General features: G+C 39.7%; 3 pseudogenes; all 3 read right to left on the bottom strand.

The window, feature by feature from the left end:
• Positions 1-1,580: 1,580 nt before the first annotated feature.
• On the bottom strand, positions 1,581-2,504 carry LOC149263593 (mannosylglycoprotein endo-beta-mannosidase pseudogene; annotated as a pseudogene).
• Positions 2,505-2,953: 449 nt separating this feature from the next.
• On the bottom strand, positions 2,954-3,301 carry LOC149263592 (protein DJ-1 homolog D pseudogene; annotated as a pseudogene).
• Positions 3,302-3,330: 29 nt separating this feature from the next.
• Positions 3,331-23,108, bottom strand: part of LOC149263591 (phytyl ester synthase 1, chloroplastic pseudogene) — a 44,697-nt pseudogene continuing 24,919 nt past the window's right edge.

Here is a 23,108-nt window from a genome sequence, read left to right as displayed (position 1 = left end):
GCTTTGCCTGAGCACAATGCTGAGCAGTAGAGGGAAGCACCAAGAAACAGATGCAGTCGCAACCCAGGAAAATAGTAGCTCCATGAAGATGTTTCCACCCTGTTAGCGCTTGAGATTTCACCTCAGGCTGAGAAAGGTAAACCTCAAGGCAACATCAAACCATTCAGCCCCGTAGCTAGCCCTACAGGGCAGGAGAAGGCTCTCTCCGGTCAATCTCAGTAGATCTTCAATTGATGAGATGACCAAATGGGTAACACTGATATTAGGCTAGTAAACTAATAAAAAAGGTTGATTTGGGGTTTTTAATTAACTAGCGGGGTTTTTCTGAGCTGCATGGGCAAAATCACAGCTTCAAATAGAGAAATATAATGAACAACACAGGTTGACGACTGAGGCAAGGTAGGCAAGGAATTTAGCATCAAATCTAGATTTTAAATGGGATGGCAAGACTGGTGAGGAGCTGACAAGGGCATAGAACTGAATCCTTGTCAAACAGAAAAAAACATTGAATTGAACAAACTTATAAGCAGAGCATATAATACTATGAATTCTACTTAAACACTTCATTTGCTCAATTAGAAATGATTATGAAGTGAATGAAACATGGCAGTTTACATATGAGACAAAGAGAAAACTTATACTAAATTAACATACCACATGAATCTCAAAAGTTAGAGCTGTGAAATTTTCATTAAAAATCCCTGCAGAAAACTGTACATTGAAAGCTCTGTTCCAGCACTCAGCACTCAGAAACTCTCCCCTGACTAACTCTCTCTCTTTTTACACATAAAAATTTTAATATAATAAATACATGCTGCTAAAACAAATCGACCCAAAATCAGCGATTTGTTTTATCATTATTAATATATAAAACTAAAAAAAAAAAGATCGGCGCTGCTGAGATGGAATAACGCATCCTTTCACAAGTAGCGTTCACAGGTGTCAATCTGAAGATATAGGCAATCTAATCGTATATGCCATTTTGCAACTGCTCCCCAAATCTTGCCATCTTGCAATGCGTTGGCCATTTTACCGAACTTAGGAAAAGATTTTGCTGATCTGGAGTAAATCCACCGCATATTGAATTGAATGCCGGAGTATTCAATTGCCAGAACACAGAATCTTTCTTATCCAATAATGATGGGCATATCTGTTGAGCATGGTGCGATACCGATGAAACTAACACATGAATCTACGCTTTCAGGCATCTGCGGCTTTTGTTGAATGAGAAACGGCAAAGACTGCTCTTTCCAGATGTCCCCAGCCCCTTTTATCTCTGTCACTTGAATGTTTTTGTTCTTTCTAAAAAAAACTTGACACCCTTGAACGCAATCCCTCTGTTGTCTCCGTTGCAGGTTCTTCTACATTCATACTTCCATATTCACAATTATTCTCGATGCTAATGGGCTCGTGTTGGTTGTCATGATCTTCAACATTAGGGAGAGAATGACTTGGCAAATGGAGCCAATAAAAGTTCCTCGATAAAGGTTTTGCTGATGTATCAAGAAGCATGAGGAGAAGAAAATAAACCGGCTTTGCATTATATGATTTTGGATACTGCATTTCAAAAACTGGAAGTGTTATTTTTGATGGCACTGATATATTTTTGTTGATTTTGTGGTATGGACAGGTCCCTTCCAAATCCCATACTGAGACCTCCACTGTAACATTTGACAGGGGACTTGATGTTGTGTTCACTATCTCAATAAAATATGTTGCCAGATTCAACTGCACATGGATTGGTTCTGCAGCTGAACGGACACCATAGAATCCTGCTGTCTGTTCATGAAAATAGTCATAAAATTGACCTCTCAAACCCGGCCATGGATTCTGGGTTTTCCAAATTAGAACACCTGTGTATTTTGTCCACATCCTTGACGTCCACCCTTCCAAAGTGCCTTATATTGAACATAGTTGACAAGTTGTGCCTTCTCACAGAAATCATCCAGACTCTTTGGCTCTCCATACATTTCAATTTGATCATGGACCGTTCCAGGGTTAGAATATGGGATATACTTGTAATAGTCCCAAACAGGATTTGGCACTTCTTTAATGTAGCCATTTGGGAGCTTCTGAAACAGTGGAATTTGCCATGCTTCTGGAGGCATTGTTGCTCTGATAGTGGTTGCAAGTGGCATACCTACAGAACCCACCTCAGGATTAAACCCATATTTATAAAAGTCATCCTTGAAAAAGTCTTCTGGATTTTGGATATTATAGGGGCCATCTGTAAATTCTCCATCTCCACTGGCAAATCCATCCCATAAAGATCCTTGTATGTATACACGGGTTCCATCAAGGTATCGGCTAGGATCTTCAGAGGCTTTGGGCCATGTATGTGAATTCATTAAATTTGTTCCAATGTCAGGGGACTTCGAATAAGGATGAAGCTGCAAGTCATTCTTTAGAGCTGCATTGATGTCATCTGGTGGGTGTTGCTCATTACCTCCAACCCATAGTGCCAAAAGGAATGGCAGCCAGAGAACCATAGAATGATGTTTCAATACAAATCTAATGCCAAAGCGAAGAGAGATGCCGTAAGAACCATTGGCTTTGTCCAGCGCTTGCCATCATTTACAATTGAGCGAACTCGGGTAGCATATGAAAGAAAATTATGGGTCTCATCCATAATGGATTCCGCTGGGGATATATTTGCAAACATTAATGTTTTGGCATCGCCACCAAGTGCATCACTCATAAGCATCGTGAGCTTGTGATTTCTGTATGCCGCCCTTCAGAAGCCAGTGCACTAATAACATCCCCCAGGGCTGAAAGAGACCGATTGATATTTTGAGCCACTTTCATTTGATTGCCTGTTGATCCCTTTATTTTATGTTAACTTAATGAAGACATCAACTTACACTGCAACTGCAACTTATTATATCTAGTGGTCCTCTACAACATAGTAGTTTTTATACACACGGAGTAGAAATTGAGTAATGCGCACAATTCCTCAAAACGACACTTTAATTCCCAATGATGCCATGATCTGAGAGATAAATTGTGGGTGTGCAGGCCAAGCTGCTGCTGTCACTAAATTCCCATCTCTGAAACACGTAGTTATAGGTTCTGGCTCTAACCATTCACCGCCAGAAAGCAATACATCAAGCTTTACAGCTGGATACGCAGTACATGTTTTCTCTTTCAATATACCTGCACCAGCAAGAATCAATTGCCCACGACAGATAGAAGAAATGAGCTTGTTTGAATCAGAAAACCGCTTGACCAATTTAAGAACAGATTCATTTAGAGCTAGGTACTCGGGTGCCCTTCCTCCAGGAACTATCAACCCATCATACATGCTTGCATCAATGTCATCGAAAGATGCTGTCAAAACAAAATAGTGGCCTCAAATCGTGCTGCCATTCGAACAAACTCTGCCTTCTCAGGCCGAAAGAGCTTGCATTGCTCACCCTTCCGATGTAGGGCTTCACGAGCACCTCCAGGGTACAAAAGAATAAAGGAGTTGGATGATAAAAGCCTCAGTAAATTCTTTCCTGAAACGGGCACTGCACCATGTAATCTTAATAGATCAAATAAATGTGGTCCTTGCAACACTTCTTCCATAAAGTCACCCATCGCCACCGGGTGTGCTATTCCATGAACCAATATATTCCGTTGCTTAAACAACTCTGAAACAAGGACACCAGTCTCAAGTCCGAACAACAGGTGTATTCCTACAAACAAAACAGGTCCTTCTTGGGGAAGTCCTGAAAGTCCTTTAACAATTTTCCCATGTTGATTTGTAGAAAACATAACTGGGCTGGTTAGCATTCTCATTATCTTCTTTGTAGCTTTTTTCCCATTCTTCTAGAGTTGGAGGTACAGAATCAAAAATACAATCATGTGCTCGCGAGTGGCGGTAAAGCGAAACGCCCTTCATTATTGTTGATAAAGAAATGTCTTCTTCCAGTAAAAGAGTATGACCACTGTCTTTGAAATACCGGATCTTGCAGTTTTTCAAAACACTTTTGAGCCGAAGTGCCTCCTCCCTGCTTGGAAGAAACTCATGCTTCCCACTCACCATCAATAGCACATTATGCTTTACTGCATGCAATCTAAGATTTGTATAGATCTCTGCTGATTGAAGCATTTTGAACTTCCACAGTAAGGATTCTCGTGGTATTGTTTTCACCAATGTCCAGAATGCTTCTTGTGTAAAAGGGATAATTGAGTAAAACTCCTCAATCAGAATTTCCATCAAAGAAAACCAAGGGCGAAGAGGCGATTTGCTGAAGCAAGTTGCAGGATTCACCAAGACCAGGACAAGATCTATATCAGGATTATTTGCAGCAAGAGCCAAGCCCAAGGATCCACCCAAAGATTCTCCAACTAAATAAATTGGTCTTGAGGGTGCACGTTTAAACTCCCTTTTCAATGTTTCCTCAACAAAGGTCAAAACTCCTTCAAAGGATGTGCGATCCATTGATGGAATATGCAGGCATAGAACCTTAAACAATTCCCCAAGAGACTGATGATGCGATGCCATTCCCAAACCGTTTCCATCTATGCAAGGGTATATGAGGCTATGAATATTTGATCAAGATCTGGAATGGATGAAGGAGCGGAAGGCATTGTTGATTTGATTATTAAATTGCCAGACTTTGATTGCTGATGATGCTTTGTTTTGTGTTTGTGCTTTTACAGAGGTAGGATTTTGAAGTCGCTGCCAGTTGAAGAGCTGAAGAACAAATTACATAATCTAGAGCAACACATTAAATGATTTCTTCTTCAAAACAGGGTTTTGAAGAAGAATCAATCTCTGACATGAGACGGAGTCTAACACACCCCACAAGACAAAGTGTTGGTTGGCAGTCAGCAAGCTGCTGAAGGCAGAATTGGTGACACATAGGCTTTGGGAAGCAGGCTGGGAGACATGTCCGGACCTCATGCAGTTGCGGGTAGCTCAGCGGACGCCATTCCAACACGGGGAGGCAGCACGTCAGCAGAAGAGGACTATTGGTACAAGTATGCGTGCCTAATTGAGGAAATAACTGCCCCAGACAACCTCTAGATTCGACATTTGGCAGCCAGGTGTCGCTCTCTGCTAGATGGATGCTTTTTCTAATGATTGGAAAATTTCGGTTATGTTTTTTTTTTAGTTCTGTTATGTTTATGCAATGTCTGATATGTTTTTTGGACAAAAATAATAACCCCTGTGTGGGTTTTTTTTGCTTTTATGGACTGGTTTCCCCATTGTTGGGGCAGTCAAGGTTAGACAGTCATATTTTTTTATGAATGATGCTCAACACTACTAAGGCCTGTGCCTCACTGTAATTATACTTTGTCTTATATTAATAGAACAATTTTACTTAGAAAAAAAAGCAGTAGAGATAAGAAGAAAGTTGCATTCTTTTATAGATGTTTTTCCATATTCAATACACCTTACCAATTTAAAAAACCCCCACCTTCACTAGATATTTTCGGTATCCATTCTTTCCTTAAAAATTTTTATCCCCTTAATATTTTTTCATTAAATTTGAGCTCTATTTTTTGTACCTACCAATATAAAAACCCTTTACCTCCTATTATATTTTCAATATATTATATCATTTTTTCCTCAATTTATATCCCCCAATATCAATGCATGTGGTATGATATTGCTCCCCTAGTGAAGCCCTCGTGGGTTATATATGCATTTTTTTATCCAAAAAAAGATAAATTGATGTAAATGGATGGGATAGTTGACATATTTTTGAGAGTGGTGTGGGGCCTCAATATATATCAATAGAACTAAGAAACTTCTTTGAAACAATGGTTAGTAGCAAATTTTATGACATTCTTTTTTACTTTTTGATAAGATGGACACCTAAGGGCAAATGCTTTTTGAGGAAAAGAATTATAACTCAATAAATATTTAAATCACTTTATCAATATGAAACACCCTAAAAATATGTTTCATTGTTCATGTAGAAAAATGAATTAGCTATCCCATCCAAACCAAACCCCCTAAAAACATGTTGCGACATTCATGTGGCAAATAGAGATCGTTATCCCATCCAAACAGAGTAACAATGGTGGCAAGTCAAAAGGAAATGTTACTTCTAAATTCTAACCCAACCAGAAAGGTATTTCTCATGTAAATAGTAGAAATTTACCACAAAAGTAAAGGTCTTAGTCTTTCAAGTCTCAGCGGCTTTGATGGCCCAGAGATGAAGCATATCTCAACAAACAAGAATATGTGCAAGTCCTAGGTGAAACAAAAAATAGATATCCATTGGTTATAGAACCTGAATAAAAGGTATAACCACATTGAGAAAAAGGCCATTTACCATCCCCCGTCCCGGTTAAAAAAAGGGCGCTCACTCAGAAAACATAACAAACTACATAATGAAAATTGAAAATACAGAGATGAAAATCAACCCACTGAAAAAATAAATAAAACATAGACCTGCAATCCCCACCAAAAAGACAACAACTTACACAATGAAAACATAGATAGACATTCCTAAAGGGTGTATCTCAATTAGCAATCCCATGATATGAAATATCATGTAAACAATGAAATTCAAGATTCAAGGCCTCATAGGCTCAGCCAACCAAAAACAAGAAACTACACATAGATATGAAAATCAACTCAATGAAAAAAAAAACTAAACATAGACCTGCTATCCCCAGTAAAATACATATTATAGAAAAGAACATCGTTGTTATAGACATTTTTGTGCCTCGCGTCAAGGAGCATGGAATGCCAATAATTACAGGGATCCTCAGTCCCTAAACATGTTGTTCTTACCCCTAAAAGAGCAAGGTCATCAAACAACAGCACTTCCAATCAGTTCTCCACCTGAAAGCACTTCAAAACAGGCTTATTTTGGATCATGTCAGCTGCTCCACTGAGCTTCTGCGCTGGAATGCAACTGTCCCTCCTTGTACCTGCGCTGGAAGTCAAAACTAATGAAGGCTACCTGCGCTGGGCGAGATTGGCCAAGTGGCACAGTCATTCTGCAAGGTGTCAACTGCCTAGGAAGCTTCCAAACTGACACTTGGTTCATGAGATTCGCCCTGTGATGAGTAAGAGGTACTTGATCACCATGTGTAAGCAAGGATCTCCAAGTGGACTCAAGGACTGAAGTTTAACTGAAGAGGGAGAGGACACAAGGCAGCTTCATGTCAGTCTCAAGCTGACTCATCCTTTCCTCTTCTCTCCTATATATAGAGCTCTTCTATGAGGTCTAAGGAGGCTGGAATTTTGTATAAGCAAGGAGGTGCTGTTGGTATACTGCCAGGATTATTGGGTGATTGTTTTACTAGAGGTGAAGAAGAGAGTTCTTGCTGCCGAGGAGGTGCTGCTGGATTGGGGCCAACATCATTGGTTGTAACTTCCTCTGGAACCCTGTTACTTTCTATCAATAAAGTTTGCATGTTCTTCTATATACTTGTTTTACATAGATGCTTTTGTGTTTACATGTATATTTGATGCAACCTAATCCATGCTTCAATTATGATTGCTTGTATCTCGTAGTTTGCTCCCTTTTGTTGTGCAGATTCTGTGTGTAGCTGGATCGGCTTGGAGAGTAAAGAGCTGGGAACGGGATACAAAGCGAGAAGGACAAGGATCAACTAAGCGCAAGACACCAGGTTGGTTGATCCTCTTTCTATTCTCTCTGTGCTTTCATAAAGATGAACATGAAAACTTTGTCATTCAGTTGTTGCTAAAGTCTGTCACCTTTAGAAAGGGTTAGTGTCATCCGCATCGGATACTTTTCCCCACAACAAACTGGCGACTCCGCTGGGGAGATCCTAGTATCTTGTTGTTGTAGTATTTTGCTATTCATTTCTTGAAGAAAGGAGTACCGAATCGAAAAGCTTTTGACTCTATCAAAAGCGAAGTAGAGGGTTTTTGCTACTCTTGCTCCTTTGCTGAGCAAATTCAAGATTTAAAGAGCTAATCTACAGATGAATCCTTACTCTTTGTGATAGATCTTTATCCTCTTGATCATCCCTTAGCCTGTACTTAACCCATAGCATTTTATTTCAGTCAAAACAGTACATTTTTGAGCTTTTTATGACCCGGAATTCTTAGCAGACGTAACTCTCGTAAGTCAGTGCAGGCTGTCCACAGGCAGTCTGCATTACAGCGCAGGTGCTCCCTTCGGGAACTGCGCTGAGAGTGAGATTGGCAGACCAGTACCTGCGCTGGTCCAGTTGGCCTTAGTCTAGCTCAGCTCTTCCTTTGTGTCTTGGCCCTGTTTGCACTTGTTTTGACTGATTGCTTGCTGGTTATTGTATTTGCTGTAGACCTTATCTCCTTGACATTATTCTGCCTCAGTTGTGTGATGAAATTGTAAACGTTCTTTCAGTATTTCTTGTTTCAGTTACAATTTCCCATTGTGAAAAGCGAACCTAGTAGCTGTGGCCTCTTAGATTGCGATCTTATGAGTTAGTGTTATTACTGTTCATAGCTGTTTAAGTTGGTTTGTTTTCACTTTATGGTTTGAATTCATATATTTTTGGTGTAAAACAAGTACCTGTAAAGCGTCTTTTCATTTAGACAATACTTGTTTGTTTACGCTTCAAATTGAATTCGAAAGTCATACAACAGTTTTCCTTTTGTTAAGCATCAACATTAAAGGAAAAGAAAAGAAATACATGCATCTTGCATTTGCATTTTTGATAAGTTTGGGTGTCTGATCTAGGAGAAAGTGCATTAGTTTGTGCTTTGTGCTCTGTGTGGAAAGATATTGTTTTTCTCTCCCCTCAGTAGTTAGGATTTTCAAAGCTAAAAGGATTGTGAAAGCTTGCTTATCATTTTAGCTGCATTTAGGAATTTGTACCAATACATCTCGTGGTGATCCTGAAAGACAAACTGATAAACAAGATCAACTTAAAATATATTGAATGAATCTAAAAACGCATTGTAACATAACGCTCACAATAGAGGTCTAGGTAGAGACGTGTTCCGGCGTCGTTAAACGTAGTGACTGTCGATCTCTACGAAGGTGGGTGATTCCTCCTGAGGGACGATAGCACTAATACGGATTTGAGCTCCCGCGTACCGTCGCGTATATTGGGAGACCCCTATAGGCAATTATCCTTTATCCTTAGGAAGCCGTGTCGACCGCCCTACTGATCGCGATGCAGTGAACACAGCATTCACGAAGTTCGACCACCCGTACCGTAAAACGTATTCTGTGGTTTCGCGAAAGGTTTGGCACACCCTCTGCCTAGATCTCCAGAGCAGTTTCTTTTGGCTCTTTTCAAACTCTATAATTGAAAAGGTCCAACCGAGCATTTGTCACTTCGGGCTCGTTAATACATCGAAGGCGACTAGAGTCATCTTTAGCTTTTTCTCGACTCTTAAAACATGAAAAAGCAAAGTTGTGTCTAAAAGCGTCTAATAAAATTCATTCAATACGGAAACATAATTCCCCTTTTTGTATTTTAGTTGATCAAGTAATCCGCAATCGTGGAGGAAAGTCAATTAAAACCCGTCGTTCAGGGAGGCTTGCAGGTCGACCATCTTTGTCTCCGGAACCGAAAGTAGTACGAGCAAAGCGATCTCGCTGGACCAGGTCAAAATCTCCTTTTAAAGTTAGAACGGAAGTTCCAACAACATCTGAGATTCTGGTCACTCCCAATATTTCTGGAATCCCTGCCTCTATTGAAGAAGTTCAACGGCAACAGAAGGACAATTGGATTGATCCTAGTCTGAAAACAAGTACTTGTTTAACTGAACCAGTTCCATTTGAAACCGGTCCACAGAGTCTTGTTGTTCAAACAACTGTCGCTGTCGAAACAACCCCTTCTTCGGCACCAGAAATCTATTACGGACCTGACGGTCTGCCTCTTCCTCCTGTTCTGATCGCAATAGAAGAAATCGTAGAGGACCAGCAAGCAAATACTCCAATTCATTTTGGAGTAGGTTCCACTCTTTTTCCTTCTGCATCAGAAGTTTGTCTATCGCCACAAGAAGTTCCTGAAGAATCGTTAGGAAGTTTATTGGATAGACTTAAAATGTCTGAACAACCGTCGACATCTAGAACTGTGCCAAACGACACGGCGACAGCAGAAGCTCCTGCTGCCATTCCAACGATGTTTGCCGGCATACCATCTGTCCCAACTAGTTCTCATCAACTAGAAGGAGTCCACCCAAGGACTATTATGACAACTTGGTCTGTTCCAGTTTGCTCTTCCGGTATAATACCCGGTAATTCTTATGTTGAAACTAGACAAATTGATCCCTTTGGGAATCATTTTGGGCCATCCAGTCCTCAAAGGCCATCTATACCCTTGAGCTCCGGATTGTTACCGTATGGGGGGCAATATGCCCTTTCACTTCCTCTTTCGGGAGGATACCCATACGGCAGTTTTCAACCACATTCAGGTTTGACTGAAGTAACGACGAGTGGTTGGGTACCTATGTTACCCCAACAACCAAGAGTTGTATATTCTATGCAACAAAGTGTACCTATGTCTCATATCCCGACGACGCCAGCAATTGTAACCGTGTCGCAAGTTCAATCGATGCCTGTTGTATGTCAACCCCAAGTTGTAATGCAACAGCCAATTGACCCTGCAACACAACCACAATCGCCAACTGCCGGGATGACACAGATACAAACGGGGACCATAACCCCGCATCTTGGGCCGTCGGTTAGTGTTGCACAACAAAACATGGCTTCACAACCATGGATGGTGCAATACCAACAACCTCAGTTTCAACAGGTATACCAGGGATCTGAGCAACAGATCTTTGCGAATAGTGGGCAACCCTATATTCAGAATGGGTTAAACCAACCACTTTACAGTGGCCAAGCCCACCAACCATATCAGTCATATCAACATCAGTTGCATTATGCTGGTGTGCAAAGACCTACTGCTCAGGCGATTCCATCGTATCCTGGGTACGCCTCGCCAAACCTGAATCAGCAGTTGCCATTCGTGGCGACCTTAGAATTACCAGATTTACATCGATTGACAAACGATCCAATCGCCTATGCCCATTGGTGGCCAGCGATTCCTCACAAACTTCCTTCGGACATTCCTAAATTCAATGGAAATCCGGGCGAAGACCCGTCAAATCATGTGATGACATTCCATCTGTGGTGTTCGTCGAATACCTTGAATGATGATTCGATAAGGCTTCGCCTTTTCCAGAGGACATTGACTGGTCCGGCGGCTAAATGGTATATTGAATTACCTAGAGCCTCTTTCGACAATTTTAGTTCCCTAGCCACAACTTTCTTAACACACTTTCAGTTACCTATAAGGTACGAAACTGGAACCGAGATCTTAACCAATTTCAAGCAGACAACGGCCACACATATATCAGATCATATACATGAGTGGCGTCGTCGTCGCAGAATGGTAAAGACTTATGTTCCAGATCAGCTTTTAGCTGAGTGGTTTATAAAGTCGCTTCTTCCTACTATAACAGAAGATGTGGCCAAGGGAGGCGTCGTAACAGAGGAGCAAGTTATTGCTCGTGCCCAGTATTTAGACTTAGTATATACTCAGTCTGGCACGCTCTATGACAAGATACCTGACGCCCCTAGACCGGAATTTTCAATTCCTCCCCCTCCTGGATCAAATAGTGACTCTCATGCCGGCGATGGTGTGATTGGCACTGCAAACGCAAAGTCAACATGGGATTCGTCTAAGAAAACCCGTAAGACTTCGAATCAAAATGCAAATGAAGAACTTCTTGCCTCGGAAGTAAGTGTCGTGTTGGACGACAAGGGCAAACAACTGAAGCAACCAGGGGGCAAGAAGAAAAAGAAAGGGAAACCCCCTTCGGGGTGTCATATATGCGATGAGGATCATTGGACAGCAGATTGTCCATGCAAAGCTGAGCTTAAAAGATTCTTTAAGAGTCCGAAAACCTCAGCTGTGTTGACTGATCCGTTTCCTAATCCTGGTCAAAATCTGGTTGCCAATCAAAATGCTTCCCGATCCCAAGTGCTTATGTTGTCCACCTCAAAGCAGCAGAATAATGCTTTGACAAGGGATAAAGGTTACCGGAATCCACAGCGGTCGAATAACAAGGCTGATAAACAACCTAGTAGTTCGACAACAACTTTGAACGAAGTTGTGCCACCCATCGTTCCTAAGCCGATAATAAACTCGCCAAAGGGAGTAGTACACAAATCGACATTTAATCCTCGTGCCAAAATAGCACAGAATTATAATATAATAGAGGACCTGGCCCAATCGCCGTCCGCTATGTCGACACTTGAGGTACCGCAAAATTGCCCCTCCCAAGAGAAAACTTTATTATCAGCAATAGGTGGGATTGGCCCAATGGATTCCAATCTTGCGGCCTTTGATCATAAAGGATATGACCCTAAGTTACCAGCTCAATTAGCTTTCCTTATTCAAGTGAAAGCCCTCAACAAAACTGTTCATCGAACGATTATTGATGAGGGGGCATCTACATGTCTTATGTCGATGAGTTGCTGGAAAGATTTAGGCTCACCACCCTTGTCGAAATCGTCAACGATGTTAAAAGCATTTGATGGACGATCATACACTCCATACGGGATTTTAAGTAACTTGCAAGTTGAGCTAGGGGGCAAAACAGTAGGAATTGATGTTGAAGTAATTGATGGAAACCTCGATTACAACATCCTACTAGGAAGGCCCTGGATATATGCCATGGCCGCAGTTGTGTCGACCTACCTCAGGAGGATTGTATTTCCTTTTCAAGGAAAAATTACAATCGTCGACCAACAAACTTTTCTCCCCAACAGTTCTCAAGTTACGGGAAGCAGCACAATGATCCATGAGAGTAATCAATCGCTCCAAAATATTGGAGTAGGTCTCCTAAAAGACCCAACCTTAATGGGTACTTTTGCCCTACCGCCGGCAGGTAATCTGGCGGAAGTAGCCACAGTGGAAACCTACAATATAAAATCTTCCATATCCAACGGATTCGGAAGATTCCTAAATATTTTGTCAGCATGGATCGTCGCCCTAATGGAAATACTGTAAATACAGTGGGCCCCGAGGACGGTTCTTGTCTCGTGCCAACCTCGTTAAAAAATGAAACAAAGAGTCGAGGATAGTTCCTATCTCATGTCAACCTCGTTAAAAAATGAAACAAATCCCCTTTTCAAAATTCAAAGGTAAACCTTCATTCCAATCACCGAGTTGATTGCAATGAAGCTTGGGGGGCACCCTCCTTTGACATGCGTCATTATGATGCTGGGGGCATGCAAAGATCCGAGCAGTTTTAGCGTCATAGTTCATGCTCGTTAAAAAATAAACATAAGCTTTTGAGCAGTGTTTTGGCGCATTCAAGCTCTTTAAAAAATGAACCCAGTACCGGTAAATAACCTTTTGAGATCGTAAATTCATCAGCCATAAAAGCCTTGGTCGTGTTTGTGCACCGTCACCTCCACTTTTCATTTGGCCGATCATTCACTTCCATTTGTGTGTTTACCCATTTTGAGGAACATCTGCGAAGAGTGATTTCACCTAGCCATCCTTGTGACGCTGCCGTGATTGGAAAATTCCAACCTGTACCTGGAATCTGCTGCTATCCCTGTTTATCACTCGTTCCTCAAAAGACGAGTCTTCTTTGAGCTCTTTTCACTGACTCGTAAAATATGAAAAGTTTGCCGAGTTTTGGCCTTCCAGCTCGTTAAACGACCGGAACGCTATCCCTCCTCTAGATTTTAATCTTTTTTGGACCTGAGGGATTATTGCACAAAAAGATCGAGCGCTTGTTTTGTTCGGCTCGTTAAAGCAATCGAAAATTCATCCCTTCTGTATTGTTTTATACTTCTTCGGACTTAAGGGATTAGCTGACGTAAAAGGAATTATGGAGTTAACTTTCTGTACCTTTTCAGACTCTCTAAAAATGAAAAGGACCGAGTTTTCCTTGTCGTTAGACTCGTTAAAATGATTAAATAGCGACAAACTTGTCTTTAGACGAGAACGAGTTTCCCTATCGCTAGGCTCGTTAAATCATAGCGATGGGCTTGCCCGAAGGGCAGGTTATAGAACAAGCATATGTTATCCTCCTCAAGCTTGACAAAAATAAAGAGGTACTGGTCAGAAATGACTGGGGAAAAATTGGGAGAACATCAAAGTTTAAAGGTAGCAAGTCACTCTTGAACATGACACTTTTCCTCCGTACCACATCGGGTTGGGTTGTTTCATTCACCGGTCTCATCACCATGGTCCTCGCCAAGCCATCCACATTTGGGGTAATGCTACCGATCCATCGCATCAGTGTCGTTATATGTTCAAGAGGGGTCATTCTGAAAGTGTCAACCGTGTCCCATCCACTGCCATACATTATCCTTCATCCATTCATGATCGCCACCCTGAATCATATGTCACAGTTTGTTTTCACCTCCACTAAAATCATTAGCTCCGTTCCGTGTCATTGATGTGGGATTCATTAAGGCCCTCCTTTGACGGATCGCTTCTTGTCGACTTCAACTCATTATCCAAGAAGTTGATCTAGGAACACCCCCATCAGTACTTTGAAGCTTGCATGCCTCAATGGCAAGTTTCTCACTTCCGGCGACAGGTATACATCAATGACCTTCGACCAAAAGATTTTGCGTGGCGTTCGACGCCAAGTCCTTTATTCACGCCACGTGAATTGTACTGCAGTACCTTGAGGGTCATCGTCATTATTGGTGATTCCTCTCGCGCTTGTTAACGGTTTTCATTATTGGCCGGTAATCAAGCGATGTCTTTCCATGTTCGACTTCAGCGAAATTCTCACATGGATCGACTTGTACTTAGAGTGAAGATCGAACGAGTTTGAAGACCCCGGATCTAGTTTCATCCATTCGGGCTGCGATATATATTCAGGAAATATAAAAGCATTTGTCATGTACATCATTGCAGCAGATGATCATCCTATTCAAAGGATGATAATTTCAGCAGAAAATTATCAGTCTACTTTCAGACGATCGTCTGTCATATGTACCAAAATGTATTTATAAAGCTGAGCATGGGAATGCCCGCCTCAGCTAGATCATGAAAATTGAATGAAAAATAATGTATTGTATTGTATTGTATTACAGGGCGCCTCCTCAGCACTGGAATGAACTTCGGACCCTCTAGATAAAGCATTTCACCCGATAAACGGCCTCATACTTTAGGGGGCAACTGTTATAGACATTTTTGTGCCTCGCGTCAAGGAGCATGGAATGTCAATAATTACAGGGATCCTCAGTCCCTAAACATGTTGTTCTTACCCCTAAAAGAGCAAGGTCATCAAACAACAGCACTTCCAATCAGTTCTCCACCTGAAAGCACTTCAAAACAGGCTTATTTTGGATCATGTCAGCTGCTCCACTGAGCTTCTGCGCTGGAATGCAACTGTCCCTCCTTGTACCTGCGCTGGAAGTCAAAACTAATGAAGGCTACCTGCGCTGGGCGAGATTGGCCAAGTGGCACAGTCATTCTGCAAGGTGTCAACTGCCTAGGAAGCTTCCAAACTGACACTTGGTTCATGAGATTCGCCCTGTGATGAGTAAGAGGTACTTGATCACCATGTGTAAGCAAGGATCTCCAAGTGGACTCAAGGACTGAAGTTTAACTGAAGAGGGAGAGGACACAAGGCAGCTTCATGTCAGTCTCAAGCTGACTCATCCTTTCCTCTTCTCTCCTATATATAGAGCTCTTCTATGAGGTCTAAGGAGGCTGGAATTTTGTATAAGCAAGGAGGTGCTGTTGGTATACTGCCAGGATTATTGGGTGATTGTTTTACTAGAGGTGAAGAAGAGAGTTCTTGCTGCCGAGGAGGTGCTGCTGGATTGGGGCCAACATCATTGGTTGTAACTTCCTCTGGAACCCTGTTACTTTCTATCAATAAAGTTTGCATGTTCTTCTATATACTTGTTTTACATAGATGCTTTTGTGTTTACATGTATATTTGATGCAACCTAATCCATGCTTCAATTATGATTGCTTGTATCTCGTAGTTTGCTCCCTTTTGTTGTGCAGATTCTGTGTGTAGCTGGATCGGCTTGGAGAGTAAAGAGCTGGGAACGGGATACAAAGCGAGAAGGACAAGGATCGACTAAGCGCAAGACACCAGGTTGGTTGATCCTCTTTCTATTCTCTCTGTGCTTTCATAAAGATGAACATGAAAACTTTGTCATTCAGTTGTTGCTAAAGTCTGTCACCTTTAGAAAGGGTTAGTGTCATCCGCATCGGATACTTTTCCCCACAACAATCGTAATATTTAAACTCCCCATTCAAATATCCCTAGATGGACTAAAATAAAATCTTGTACTTGTGCCAATGGATCCTTGGTTTGCTGTCAAGTCCATAGAGTATTAAGCCATTCACAAGGTTTCCATTCTCATTGTGATCACAAGGGTTCAATTCTTATTGTCATATGCCCCACCTAAATGCAACATTATAAAAAGGATGAGGCCAAATATGAGTCCTGTGTGATTTGGGAATAATAACTCTAAGGCCCGACATATGAACCGAAAATATTATGTTTGTTGGAGTGTAGCACTTTGGGTTAGGGCATGTTTATGTTTCTTAGAACCAAATTTTCAAAAAAAAAAGAAAAATGAGAATGAAAGTTTCAACAAAATTCCCAGGTGCCTATATCGATCTAGCAAATGTACAATATTATACACACCTACAGTAGTCACAAGACTCTTTGAGAATGGAATCTTGGATCTCCTCTAATAATTTATGCCCACTTATATGACAATCCATTTAAAACTAATAAAACATTTCCCTAGATGTACTCAAAATTATAAAAAAAAAACAAGTAGAAGAAAAAGAACTAAATATGTGAAATGAATTTGCCTCTTTAAGTCCTGGCTTTGTAACCTAAATTGATAAGAATACCAAAGGTTCATAACTAGATTCGTTATCTCACGACTTTATCTCAAGTATCTCAATTCATTTACATTGGACAAATAAAACTCGTGTCTCAACCCCTTAGATTTGGAAAGGAAGAATGGAAATCGCGCTATGAAAAATACAACTCAAATATTATATTTCATGTTCCTTCCACCTTTATTAAGTTTTTAAGTCTAACAATTATCAATGAGTTACAGACTATAATTCAATGGATTGACATTTTCACTCAACAAACACGTTAGATATTTTCAATTTTAATAGCATGTCATTATCAAATTAATTGAGTAAAAAATTAAGATATATATTGTATCAAACAAATTTATGCTTCCAAATTTTTAAAATTGGCCTATTATGTATCTTTTTTCAAAAAGTCTCCAACATAGTTTGAACTTGTCAATTTGAATCTCCTCTCCTTTCCTTTTGAACTTGTCAATTTGAATCTCCTCTCCTTTCCTTTCCTTCTGATTACCAATTTTCACAGATATTTGTAGTAATATTAGCAACAAATGTGACTTGCACTCATAAATTTGAATCTCTTTCCAGCTCCTTTTGGCCACCCATTTTTCAGGTTGACAATAAATTTGGTGACAAGCTCAACTACCGGGACCTGTTACAAGAATCAAAATATTTGAATGATCAACATCACCCACGAGAGTACTGAGTTTCACCTCACTCTATCCACTTGTCAGTGTTATCATAATTCACAAGCTCAAACTAAGACGGGGAAGGACAATGAGGCACGTTTCCTGACCTTTCCTGTATATGAACCTCATTTGTCAATGAGTAGAACTTATTTCAAATGAAAATGTCAAATACGAATATTGGAATTTTTTAATAGGTGTGGACAATCTTCTTAGCATACTGAATTGATTAAAATTGAGTTTTGGACATACCCATAACTGTCATAGTCTTCCTAAAGAACATTAGTATATAAACATCCACTAGGAAATTTGAGAGATACTCATTATCTCATGGCTCTGGCCCATAAAGTTAGTTGTTTCAATTTGGACATGGTTTTGATATTTTAATACAAAGTTCCAATAACTAATTGGTAATTTATATGATTTAATATGGATGTCTTCTTTCTGAATGTTGAACATTTCAACAATCTATTATACTATTTCATGACCACAATGAGGTATTTAGAAAGCATTATTATTGGTATGGTTCCATATCATAAAGGGTGTTGGAGGGGGAAATATTGGGATCTTTATAGCCTCTTTTGGAACCAAAATCATATGGGAAACTATGGTGGATCTAGCATTAGATTAGGAACTATGGAGAACCTAAATCTTGGTTGGTACTCATCATCAATCTTGAGTCTGTAAAGTAATCACACACTAACAATGAGGATTATCCACCTTGTGTTGAAGGCACATCCCAAACGTGATACTATCTCCAACAAGGTTAAGAAGTTTCCCCAATTTTGATGATCAACCAGCTCAAGGTACATAATCTGCTCCTAGAAACAAAGAATATTTGTAACAACTAGAATTTTCTTGAACCAAGGTAGTTAAAAGATAAGAATCGGTAAGGATGGAGTTGGTTAGGACAAAATTCATTAGATCAAGGGTGTGAATATGGTATGTGGTTTAGTGGGCCGCTAAATTTATTGTGTTGTTTGCAACATACATGCATTTTTTTATATGAAGAGTATTTTGTTCTTTTAAAGTTATAGTATATTCTTATTTTTGAAAGTGAGAGTTCCAACCATGACTCCAAATAAAACTCCCAAAAAACATGGCTATGAAAATTGACTCTCTGAAAATAGCCTATTCAATTCACATGCCAACTTTTGTGTAGAATAATATTATCATATGCTACAGTTAGATATTCGTGCTTTTAGTATTAATCATTAAATTTTAACTTCTTTGAGTAGGAAGGGACTCATAACACTACTCTTATGTAATATTATACTGTGTGTTTTATACATGTGTGTGTGTGTGTGTTGGAAGGTTCTCTACAAGAGACTTTGGGTCCGGTTCCAAGGTAATTGTAGGTTTATCCTCTACATAGTTAAAATTACTCTGTTTTATTTTTACGAATGGGCCAAGTTTTTCCATACCCTTTTTCATATAACTTCAAACAAGTTTTGGGATCCTATGTGGCAAAAGAGAATTTCAAATTGGGATAGGGGTGTCTGCTCTTTTAGTGAACAAAGTTATCACAAGAGCCTATCTGAGAAGGATTGATTTTTCAGAACCAATGTTTGCATTAGAAGAGTTGATAATGACTTTACTGAGTTGACTAGAATTTTGATGATTGTGTTAGTGTCAGTATATGCATACTTCCATCAGGGATCAAATCTGATCTTTGAATTTTCATTTTAGGTGTCTCATACTAAATTTTAGATCATTCCATTAGGTCATGTTAAATGATCCACTGATGGTTGTCTTTTTCCTAGAAAATCAAATCTTCCCTCATAAGGTACATTTGTTGACCCATTTCCATGTTGTATTCAGTGGAGGTTTCAAATATGTTACTCTAGGTGTCAAGGCAGTTGTCTTTCCATTAGGTTTTAGGGTTCATTTCCAAGGTATTTCCATTAGGTCTTAGTGTTGAAAATGACAACAAGAAATGCTAAAAATAGCACTGCTATAAATAGCAGTTTGGGTACCAATGCTGGATTGAGCAACAAGGAATGAAAAATGGAAGTGCTAAAAATAGAATTGCTATTTTTAGTAGTTTGGGATGGATTCCAATTTTAGTCAGTCCCTAGACTAAAATAGGAAGTAAAATTCGAATTTGAACCTAACAACTGTTTGAAAATAAATTAATTAATTCACCATGAGTTAATTAGTTGTGAAAAATCAAACATGAAGTCTATCTGAGGACATGCAACAGTTTCTCCATTAATTGAGGAATTTATCCATCAGTTAAAGAGATAAGGATGAGTTCTAATTTGAGTTGTAATTAGTTGGCTCAGTTAACTGAGTGAAGTCTAGTTAGATTGATTTAAATAGTTTGTTTAAATTAGTGTGAGTTCAGTTAGTTAATGCATGCTTGCATATAATTGTTGGACTTCAGATAACTGAATATTCTCTCATGAATAACCCATGCATGTCAGTTCAAATAGAGAACTAGTTGAGATCAGAGGAGGGACAATGTACTATCAGCTGGATGGATTTTTCCTATAAAGGAAACTCATCTATGCAGAAGGATTTATCTCCTTCAAGATTGCGCAGTTGGATCAAAGGTTAGTGAGTATGTGAAGAGGCCAATTCACATAAGTGGCTACACTGGACCCCAAGGAAAATTGCGCAAAGAAATAGGAGGCTTGGAGGGCAGAGGAGAAGGTTTGAGAGAGGCCTTTGACTGTCTATGAGTAGCAGAGGGATTGCAGATAGAGCAAGATAGCTTGTGAGCTGATTCTTTTTGTAATCTAGACTATATTTCCACTTGTATGATAATACAGAGTTGGGGTTTTAGGCTGAGGCTTTCCCCTGGTTATTTATTTTGTGTTATGTGTGACTGATTTCTTCTTATCAGTTATATGTGTTCAATTAATCTTGCTCAATTCGATTAAGCTTCCGCATAATTGGTTGTAGAAGTAGATCAAGTATTTTGCTCTAGTATATATTGCATTATCAGGTGATCTATAGGTGGGAATTTCTACATGGTATCAGAGCTAGCTGATTTGTAGAAAAAATCTACATGGTATCAGAGCAAAGGTGATCAAAGCGATGAACAATATATTAGAGGAGATTTCAAAGTTTTGAGTTTTGGGCCGCGAGTTTTCAGAGCAAATCTGAAAATTTTTATGCAAAATTTTCAAAAAAAAATATCAGATTTGGATTCCTTGCAGAAAAGGACCTAAATTCAAAAAAAAAAATGGCTGAATCGAAGTTCAGATGAGGGAGATATCGCTGATTTAAAATCAGGTTTTTTTTCCAGAAAATTTTGTGACGGCGGGAAAGATGAAACAGATTGGTGTGCTAGCCAAGAACCTGTATGCACTTGAGGTACAAGATGCATGCAAAGCCTTGACGAGCAAGGCAAAGGTTAGATACTTGGTGGTTGAGAGGGAGATTAAATTACCTCTCAACATGCAGCACCAGAAGAAGTCTTAGACAATTGTGGAGGAGCCACAATTGGTGAAGCAGCTTCAGGAGGTTGTGGAGTAGCCACAACTAGAGAATCCGAGAGGAGATTGAGGGGAGGCATCCACTCATGTAGAGACCTCTAGTAGGGGGAAATTTCGAGTCAAGTGGGTAGAGGGATCGCATGCAGCCATACCTCCAGGTGGGAGGTGGGGCGATGTGATGTGATAGTCCCAAGAAGGCTGAAATAGGGTCAAGATCCTCAAGATACCCAACCTCTTAGATTAGACCTTGCTAGGGGAGCCCCAAAGAGGAGTAGAAGGACTAGCTAAGTGGGTACAACCAGAGGCAGATGGAGTGATAGAGAGAGCTACAGTGCATGAGTCCCAAGACTGTGTAGAGCTAGCAAGCTGCAGCAATGTGAGAGGCAAAAGAGTGTTGCACTAGTGCAGGATGGCACAGAGAGGTGTGCAATGGTGAGAGATGCATGGAGTGTTGTAGCAGCTCAGAGGTCAGAGAGGGAGCACTTTTCAGTGGTAGAGGGAGCTTCAGCATCAGAGTATGTTTCTAGCCCAACAGAGAGGTATTGGGAGATTTTTTGTTTCTAGAGTTGCTGGAGCAACAACACTTGGAAGAAGTGTTGCATGCAGAACATTCCAAAGGTTCAGGATTGGGTTTGAGTTGAATGCCTTTCTTGTTGAGAGGGAATGTTGAAAATGGCAAAAAGAAATGCTAAAAATAGAACTACTATAAATAGTAGTTTGGGTACCAGTGCTGGATTGAGCAACAAGGAATGAAAAATGGAAGTGGTTCGAGATGGATTCCAATTTTAGTCAGTCCCTAGACTAAAATAGGAATTAAAATTCAAATTTGAACTTAATAGCTGTTTGAAAATAAATAAATTAATTCACCATGATTTAATTAGTTTTGAAAAATCAAATATAAAGTCTATGTGAGGACATGCAATAGTTTCTCCATTAATTGAGGAATTTATCCATCAGTTAAAGAGATAAGGATAAGTTCTAATTTGAGTTGTAATTAGTTGGCTCAGTTAACTGAGTCAAGTCCAGTTAGATTGATTTAAACAGTTTGTTTAAATTAATGTGAGTTCAGTTAGTTAATGCATGCTTGCATATAACTGCCGCACTTTAGATAACTGAATATTCTCTCATGAATAACTCATGCATGTCAGTTCAGACAAAGACCCAGTTGAGATCAGAGGATGGATAATGTACTATCAGTTGTATGGATTTTTCCTATAAAGGATACTCATCTATACAGAAGGATTTATCTCCTTCAAGATTCCGCAGTTGGATCAGAGGTTAGTGAGTGTGTGAAGAGGCCAATTCACACAAGTGGCTGCACTGGACTGCAAAGAAAATTGCGCAAAGAAATAGGAGGCTTGGAGGGTAGAGGAGAAGGTTTGAGAGAGGCCTTTAACTGTCTATGAGCAACAAAGGGATTTCAGAGAGAGTAGGATAGCTTGTGAGCTGATTCTTTTTGTAATCCAAACTATATTTCCACTTGTATGATAATACAGAGTTGGGATTTTAGGATAAGGCTTTCCCCTGGTTATTTCTTCTGTGTTATGTGTGAATGATTTCTTCTTATCAGTTATATGTGTTCAATTTATCTTTCTCAATTCAATTAAGCTTCTGCATAATTGGTTGTAGAAGTAGATCAAGTATTTTTCTTTAGTATATTGCATTATCAGGTGATCTACGGGTGGGAATTTCTACGTGGTATAAGAGCTAACTGATTTGTAGAAAAATTCTACACTTAGGGTTCATTTCCAAGGTCAAAAGCATGATTTCAAGTGTAAATAAAGGGCAGAAAAGGTATGAGGATGACAAATAAACAGAGTAATTGCTAATAATTCATAATTATTGTATAAATATATTTTGTCACTAATGTAATTTTCATCTCAAAAACATGTTTTTGAGATGAAAATAGAGTATTTTTAGTTGATTTATATTCTTTTGATGTAATTCAATTCATTTTATGTAATAAGTGTTCCTAGCTACCCCAAACATGTCTCCTTGCTGCAATAAAATGAAACCATTAAAGAAATCAGTTCAATCAAAGCACCATCCACCTGTCAAGAGCAAAAAATGTCAGAAAGTTAAAAAGGCATTATACTGAGAACTTGAAAAATGACAAAGAACTTTAGAAAGTGGGTATTCGAACTCATAAATTAAAGTCGATTCAAGTATAAATCCTCTCAAGACACTCATGAAAGCCTCATTTGCATTCTAGCACTCTAACAACTCCTTA

Source organism: Pinus tabuliformis, chromosome 6 (genome assembly GCF_031772625.1).
Source record: "Pinus tabuliformis cultivar Carrire ecotype Pingquan chromosome 6, CPIR1, whole genome shotgun sequence".
Taxonomy (NCBI): Eukaryota; Viridiplantae; Streptophyta; class Pinopsida; order Pinales; family Pinaceae; genus Pinus; species Pinus tabuliformis.
The sequence above is the reverse complement of the archived record's forward strand: the minus strand, read 5'-3'. Positions and strand labels throughout refer to the sequence as shown.